This window comes from Odocoileus virginianus, chromosome 22 (genome assembly GCF_023699985.2).
Source record: "Odocoileus virginianus isolate 20LAN1187 ecotype Illinois chromosome 22, Ovbor_1.2, whole genome shotgun sequence".
In the NCBI taxonomy this organism is placed as follows: Eukaryota; Metazoa; Chordata; class Mammalia; order Artiodactyla; family Cervidae; genus Odocoileus; species Odocoileus virginianus.
In genome coordinates this window covers 1768944-1777543 of record NC_069695.1, presented here as the reverse complement: position 1 = coordinate 1777543, position 8600 = coordinate 1768944, and the positions used below count along the sequence as shown (strand labels likewise).

The 8600-nt window shown below is 44.4% G+C and overlaps 1 long non-coding RNA gene across 1 annotated transcript; it reads right to left on the bottom strand.

Moving 5' to 3' along the window:
• Positions 1-1638: 1638 nt before the first annotated feature.
• On the bottom strand, positions 1639-8096 carry LOC139030429 (uncharacterized). The gene is made up of 2 exons (XR_011482797.1): positions 7729-8096; positions 1639-2152 (listed from the first exon to the last, which is right to left on the bottom strand). It is a non-coding gene; the product is annotated as an uncharacterized lncRNA (long non-coding RNA).
• Positions 8097-8600: the final 504 nt, after the last annotated feature.

Here is an 8600-nt window from a genome sequence, read left to right as displayed (position 1 = left end):
CCTCGGCTGTAGAATCTCGGGCTCACTCCATCAGTCTTCCTTGTGCCTGCCCCTGGGGCGCTGGTTCTGCCTGAAGCACAGTGTGGAGAACCGTCCAGGGATCCTGCCGCCCACGGCTTCCGGGGGCAGTGGTCCCTCCTGGAGACTCCCGACAAGTTCCCATCTTGGAATCTCCTACATGACAGTCAGCTCCCTGTGGGTGGGATCCGTTTGTTGAGTGCGCCTTTGGATCGTTGGTACGTGGCCCAGGGGAACTCAGAAGGCTTTCAGTGCCTGGGGTTACAAACCCATGAATGAATATGCATGATCTGTAAGATCCCCTGGAGCCAGGAACGGCAACCCACTCCAGTTTTCTGGCCTAGAGAATTCCGTGGACAGAGGAGCCTGGCGAGCAGTCCATGGGGTCGCAGAGTCGGACACGACTGAGTGACGAACACACACACTGCAGCTCTGCAGATCGAAGGCCAAGGTAAAGGACTTTCAGCCAGGCACATCGCCCCCAGAGTGGGTTACCCTGCAGGGACTTCCGGAGCCCCTGTTACACAGGTGCTCCACCCACCGTCTCTCGTTGGGTTTCCTTTCTCTAGCCTCAGGTTTAGATTGTAATCCCGACAGAAACACCCGCAGGCAGCCTAAAACATTAGACTGGTTATAATAATGTTCACATTTCTCTGCATGAAAGCTCCAGGGCATCTTTTTTTTTTTTAAGGGAAGATCAAAACTGGTATTGTCTAAGGTCATGGATGGAAAGAGCTAAAGACTGGACTGGTTTCCAGGGAGGTGGAAGTGCAAATCCTCCTGATTTCACAAGTGTGCCCAGGGCCTGCCTTGCCCAACACGCCCATCTTGAGTTTAGGGACTCCAGGTCAATCTCACTGTCACCGTCACTCACAGACTTCCCCGTACATGGAAGCAGCTTTGCTTCAGCGTGTTCAGTGAATCCATCTGCAGCGTATGGGTCCATGACTTTAAAAATATATCCCCCTGTTAGCTACCCCCCAATTAAGATACAGAATGTTTCAGTCACTCCAAAACATTTTTCATGTGTCTCTTTGAAGTTAATCCCAGACCCAGGGCCCCAGGTGACCTTGATCTGTTTACCATCCATATAGATTTGTTTCTTCCTTTATAATGTCACATAAATGGACACGCTTATTTCACATGACATGATGTTTCTGAGACTCAAGGTGTTGTCCCGTGAATCTGCTGTTCACTCCTTTTGATTGATGGGTAATATTTAAGCATCACTTTTGATTAAGAAAAATATGTGCTTTTGTTTATTTACAGCTTAAGAAACCAATTTATTCTGCTCAACTTTAAATACAGCATTACTTTTTTTCATAAAAAGAATACTTGTTCATCTATCTATTCAAAAAAATACAAAGAAGAGAGTTCTCTGGTGGCCTCATGGTTAGAGCTCTGGGCTGTCACAACTGTGGCTGATATTCCACCCCTGGTTTGGGAAATGAGATCCACCAGCGTGTGGGGCCAAAAAACGAGAACAAAAAGCAAAGCTGATAAAAGTAACCGGCAATTCAAACGTTTAGAGATAGGCACTGTGAATGTTTTAGTATTCATTCTTGCAGGCATCTTCCTCTGTAGTACACATACAAATATAGACACATACTTTTTAATAAATGGAGTTACAGTATTTATTGTCTTACAATCTTCTGTTTTCACTCAACAATTCATGGATTGTTGAATACAGATCTTTAATATTCTGTGAAGTACGGATCTATAAGATTCATACATACCATATGTATGAACCATATGTATAATCAGCTGTTTATTTTGGAACAGGGATCATTTTCAAATTTTCCTTTTTAACTTTGAATACTCTCCTATATACATCTTTTGGCTTTTGTGTGAACTGATCCTTCATAAACTCCCAGTGATCGGATTCCTAGGTCAAACAAGATTAACATGTTGCATGTTGAAGCCCATTGCCAAAGTATCTTCTCTTTTCCCCCACTTTTCTCTATTTATTTTTGGCCGTGCCGGGTCTTCCTGTCTGCTGTGCGGGTTTTTCATCTCTGGCCGCAGAGTGCGGGGATTGCCCCGTGCAGGCTTCTCACTGCCGTGGCTTCTCCTCTTGCGGAGCATGGGCTCTGCGGCGTCAGTAGTTGGGCACATGGGCTCCATCCTTGTGGTCCTGAAGAGGAAAAGTTAGAACTTTGCATAACCTCCTGCTCCTTCTGCCTCTGTAACCCAGCTTGCTCCTTGCAAAGTCTGGATCACGTAGGTCTCAGAAAGTGGGGACTCACAATACTAGGAACTGGAGCTTATCTCGCTCACCATTGCCCTGCTCTTTGCAATCGCCCAGCCCCTGCAAACCCGCATACCCGCTTAATCATGCCTGTGGGCCAAAGAAGACATACAGATGGCTAACAAAGACATGAAAAGATGCTCCACATCACTCATTATCAGAGAAATGCAAATCAAAACCACAATGAGGTACCATTACACGCCAGTCAGGATGGCTGCTATCCAAAAGTCTACAAGCAATAAATGCTGGAGAGGGTGTGGAGAAAAGGGAACCCTCTTACACTGTTGGTGGGAATGCAAACTAGTACAGCCGCTATGGAGAACAGTGTGGAGATTCCTTAAAAAACTGGAAATAGAACTGCCATATGACCCAGCAATCCCACTCCTGGCATACACACTGAGGAAACTAGATCTGAAAGAGACACGTGCACCCCAATGTTCATCACAGCACTGTTTATAATAGCCAGGACATGGAAGCAACCTAGATGCCCATCAGCAGACGAGTGGATAAGGAAGCTGTGGTACATATACACCATGGAATATTACTCAGCCATTAAAAAGAATTCATTTGAATCAGTTCTAATGAGATGGATGAAACTGGAGCCCATCATACAGAGTGAAGTAAGCCAGAAAGATAAAGACCATTACAGTATACTAACACATATATATGGAATTTAAAAAGATGATAACAATAACCCTATGTGCAAAACAGAAAAAGAGACACAGATGTACAGAACAGACTTTGGGACTCAGTGGGAGAAGGCGAGGGTGGGATGTTCTGAGAGAACAGCAATGAAACAAGTATACTATCAAGGGTGAAACAGATCACCAGCCCAGGTTGGATGCATGAGACAAGTGCTCAGGGCTGGTGCACTGGAAGACCCAGAGGGATGGGATGGGGAGGGAGGCGGGAGGGGGGATCGGGATGGGGAACACATGTAAATCCATGGCTGATTCATGTCAATGTATGGCAAAAACCACTACAATATTGTAAAGTAATTAGCCTCCAACTAATAAAAATAAATGAAAAAAAATAGACTATTATACCTATAAAAAAAATCATGCCTGTCAGTGTATAAAAACTCTGTCACTGCTTTGTTCAGGGCTCAGAGCTTGGAGTGTTGACTCCTCTGGGCCCGCGGCATAATAAACCTGAGTTCTCCAACTCTCCCAGTGTGGGGCTTGGTTTCTCGAGGACTGGTTTCTGCAACAGTTTCTGGACTCTAGAACACAGGCTCAATAGCTGTGGCCCTCAGGCTTGGCTGTTCCGTGGCACGTGGGATCTTCCCGAAGCAGGGATCAAACCTGTGTTTCCTGCACTGGCAGGCCGAGTTCTTTACCAGTGAGCCACCAGGGAAGCCCCCAAAGCATTTTTATGAAAGGTTACACCCCTTCCACTTCCAGAATAGTGCTTGCCGATTCATTTTTCATCGGCCTTCCCTGGGCTTGGGCAATATTATAAATTTTGCCAGTAAGTAGGAATTAAAAACAAACAAGCAAAGCTTCTTATAATGTGTGGGTGGGGGTCCCATCTTGTTTTGTGTTTTTTTAAAAAAAATAATCTTCTAATTATTTCTACGAGATGATTTGAAGGATAGACATCTTTTTCGCAGCTCTGGTTTTGCACCCTGAAGTGGGCACCAATCTATTCCTGACGGCGTTTCCCAGAAGCCCTGTCTTCTCCTCTTGGCCCACTGACTCTGTTTGGTCACTAGAGGGCAGAGATGCAGCAGAAACGTAAACTGGGACCTTCCAGAGAGGGCCGGGAGACTCCTGAGTAGTTAGACAGGCCTGACCCAGGCTCCATCTATCTGCCGTGAGTGATGGGACTCATGCCATGATCTCAGTTTTCTGAGTGTTGAGTTTTAAGCCAGCTTTTTCACTCTCCTCTTTCACTTTCTTCAAGAGGCTCTTTAGTTCTCCGCTTTCTGCCATGGGAAACACTGGAAACAGTGAGAGACTTTATTTTCTTGGGCTCCAAAATCACTGCAGATGGTGATTGCAACCTTGAAATTAAAAGACGCTTGCTCCTTGGAAGGAAAGTTATGACCAACCTAGACAGCATATTAAAAAGCAGAGATATCACTTTGCCAGCAAAGGTCTGTCTAGTCAAGGCTATGGTTTTTCCAGTGGTCATGTATGGATGTGAGAGCTGGACTATAAAGTTGCGCATGGAAGAACTGATGCTTTTGAACTGTGTGTTGGAGAAGGCTCTTGAGAATCCTTTGTACTGCAAGGAGATCCAACCAGTCCATCCTAAAGGAAATCAGTCCTGAATGTTCATTGGAAGGACTAATGCTGAAGCTGAAGCTCCAACACTGGCCACCTGATGCGAAGAACTGACTCATTGGAAAAGACCTTGATGCTGGGAAAGATTAAGGGCAGGAGGAGAAGGGGACAACAGAGGATGAGATGGTTAGATGGCATCACCAACTCAATGGACATGCGTTTGAATAAGTCTGGGAGTTGGCAATGGACAGGGAGGCCTGGCATGCTTTGGTATATGGGGTCGCGAAGAGTCAGACACGAGTGAGTGATGAACTGAAGTGAACTGAAGATTAAGTATATTACATATAACATAAAATCCTTACATCAAATTCAGACTAAAATCGTAGTTCCTCCAGATTTTCTACCTAAGAAACAGAAATTCAGTATAAAAGAAAATGTTAGGATGAGTGAATGTAGACTTGGGGTTTTACACCAGTGGCTGGGCCCTTAATTCCTATGTTGCTTAGAAGGTTAAGGCTATTATATAGATATGATGAGCTCCATTCACTGAAAAGGCTGAAAAGTAATAAAAACTTGGCAGCCATTTGCAAGCCAGGCACCCTGATCTTATTTTCTAAATACAGTAACTTCTCTATTATGATGCATTAGAGATTCTTGAAAATATGGCTGATTTATGCCAGAGACAAAGCACAGGTGAGTCTGGAATATCTTCTTGTGCCAAAAGCAATGACATGCTCAAAGACCAAAGGGGCTGTGAGAGAGGACATGACAGAAAGGGATTCCACTGGCTGATTTGAGACATTTAGAACATCAGAAGAAATAATGGCAGTAATGGTCAGTCAATCCTAAAGGAAATCAACACTGAATACTCATTAGAAGGACTGATGATGAAGCTGAAGCTCCAATACTTAGACCACATAATGCAAAGAGCCAACTCTTTGCAAAAGACCCTGATGCTGGGAGAGATTGAGGGCAAGAGGAGAAGGGGGTGACAGAGGATGAGATGGTTGGATGGCATCACTGACTCAATGGACTTGAGTTTGAGCAAGCTCCGGGAGACAGCGAAGAACAGGGAAGGCTGGCGTGCTGCAGTCCACAGGGTTGCAGAGTCAGACCTGACTGATCAACTGAACAAAAACAACGGCAATAAGGGATACTAACATTTCAAATTATTTTTTAAAACTCAATGAACAATTAAGTAAGTAGATGGCAAGTGGTAGGAGCTAGATTTCTCACTGCTGGAACAGGAGGGTACAGACAGAGAAGGGGAGGAGGCCAAAATGATCCACGTGGATTCGAGTTGGAGACATCAGTTATTAACTCACGTTCAGTATAATGTAGAGACAGATGGTTACAAATAGAAATGTTTATACAAAGGTGTATAGGCACAAATTAGTATGCGTATGTGTGTGCTAAGTCAGTTCAATCATGTCCAGCTCTTTGTGACCCCATGGACTGCAGCCCACCAGGCTCCTCTGTCTATGGGATCCTCCCGGCAAGAATACTGGAGTGGGTTGCCTTGCCCTCCTCCAGGGGAACCTCCCGACCCAGGGATTGAACCCTTGTCTTCTGTGGCTCCTTCCTTGCAGGCAGATTCTTTAGAAGCCCCCAGGTTAGTGCACACACACGTATTTCCTTGCTCTGTCAGCTGAGAGGGCCTAGAAGGGAAGACACCCCACCAACAGCAAGCATACTTAGCTCCCAAATCTTGGTTTCTAATTTTATTCTCCAGTTAAAGGAAATAAGGCTCCTTGGAGAAACGGCTGGCTCTAGAACTCAGGCAGAAAATACACCAGACGAACCAAGAGCATCATACTGTGGCAGAAAGTAAGACACAGTCCAAAACGAAATTGTAAAAATCTGCCTAAAAATCCTAAGGATGGGAGTGTATCAAAAGTCACAAGAAGCCCCAGAAAGAGGTCCCAGTGACCCATCGTTGCAACAAAGTAAACAAAGCAGTATTGGATTATGACCCAAAGCAGTAAATGAGTGTCCATGAGTCCATATAGATGCAATAAATAAATGATTAAGAACTGTTAAATGGTCACCTGAGGCATATTAAAACTTTTAAGTTTATTGGAACTAAAATTGATTTGAAGGGGGCACCACCAAACTGGAAGTGGTTACGAGGCCTTTTCTAGAGAAAAGGTAGAAACAGAGAAAGGAAAATACTGATTGGCTATAACTTAAAACCTGGTTGGCTGTTGATTATTGGTCATCCTTAGATTTCAATTTCATAATTTCCAAGCATTGACAGGCTTAGGTTTTCATTTGCTGACATAGGCTACTGTGGCATTGGGAGCCACCTAAGTTTAATGGGCTCCTGCTGAATTAATTTAACACTACATCAATAAATAGCAGAGAGAGAAATCTAAACAGAAGAATTTCAAATAATTTCAGTAGATACTCTACCTTCAAGGGAGCATAACACCCCTTTTGCTGACAGTATTATCTTTGCTGTGATGTGGTAATTCATTGTAATAATATTGATAGCATTGTCATTATTATGAAAAAGCCCTTATCTGAAGATACATACTGAAATATTTAGAGATGAAGCAACTTAATTTATGATTTAACAAGAAAAATAATATTTGAGTATGTGTATGTATTGTTCTATATGTGTGTCTGTATATACACACATGTATACAGAAATATGGACAGAGATAAAGAAAATTGCCAAAGGATTAACAATTGGTGAATTTGGTAATGGATATGTTCATTGCATTGTCTTTCTACCTCTCTGGAAATTATAATTTCCAATTAAAAAGTCTGGAAAAATAATTCCCAAAACATTAAGTATTTTAAATGTAGGCACATTTAATAAATGAATGCTTTTAAAACAAAAATACAATAATACAATATAATTACTTGAAAATAGGATTTCATAATCAAGCAGTAATTACAGAATCTATAAAAATGGTGGGCCGGTGGTACCCAGATAGGCTGTGTGGTCTGAGGACAGGCTTAGGTTTGAAGCTTCGTAAGGAAAGTGTTTTGTTACTGTGAGGTCATCTTAGGGACGGTTCTTTGAAGACATCAAGGACCCAAATTTGAGGCCTTTCAGGAGGGTGAAGGCCAAGCCACCCCCTCTCGTTGACCTAGAGCCTGAGGCACTGTTTACGCACAGAGATCTCCGCCACCACACCCTCTACCCTGGAACCATTCTCCTGACCTGGAAAATTCCCTCAGTTAAGTCATTCCCCACAAGGCAAGAAGATCAAGGCAAGGAATTACCTTTCTTTCTTTCTTTCTTTTTTTTAAAGGAATTAATCTTTCAAACAGCCCTTACGTGGAGTCTCCTAATCCTTTTTCTTCACTGCAGCTTAGTTTACAGAATTATCAGTTTGTTTACAGAATTATCAGTTTGAAAGATCCAGAGGAAAGCAGGCTGGGCAGGTCATGTCCGGTGGAAGCAGAAAACAGCAAGCTAGATCCCGCGGGCTGCTGGGAGGGGTCTGCTTCCGCCGCAGACCGGAAGGGGTGGTATGCAGAGACCCTTGGATCCGCCATGACGGACCCGAGATGGAAGACGTCACCCAGCAGGAGGGGGAACCCCGATCAAGGAAATCAAACAGAAAAAGAAGCCAGAAGGAGCTCCCAGACTCCACCTCCCTGACTCCATCCCAAACCCCCTGGAGGAGAAACGAAACTGTGTGACAGGGCTGCCGGAGGGAGATCCCAGCTCAGTTTGACTGAAAAAAATAGTCGTAACCTGAAAGTCGTGTTTATTCAGTGGGAATTTTTAGGACTTTAAGCCCGGGAGGCAGCGTCTCAGGTAGTCCTGAGAGAACTTCTCTGCGGAGGCAGGGGAAGAAGTCACGTTATACAGAAGTGTGTGACGAAGGGGCTTCCCTGGTGGCTCGGAAAGAATCTGCCTGCAATGCTGGAGACCCAGGTTTGATCCTGGGTGGGAAAGATCTCCTGAGGGAGGGCCTGGCAACACTCCAGCATTCTTACCTGGAGACTCCCGTGGACAGAGGAGCCTGGCAGGCTGCAGTCCGTGGGGTCACAAAGAGTCGGACACGGCTGAGCAGCTAGCACTTGGCTTGCAACAAAGGAGGCAGATAATCTGAACACCAGAGATTGTTGTTAATGAAGGAAACCAG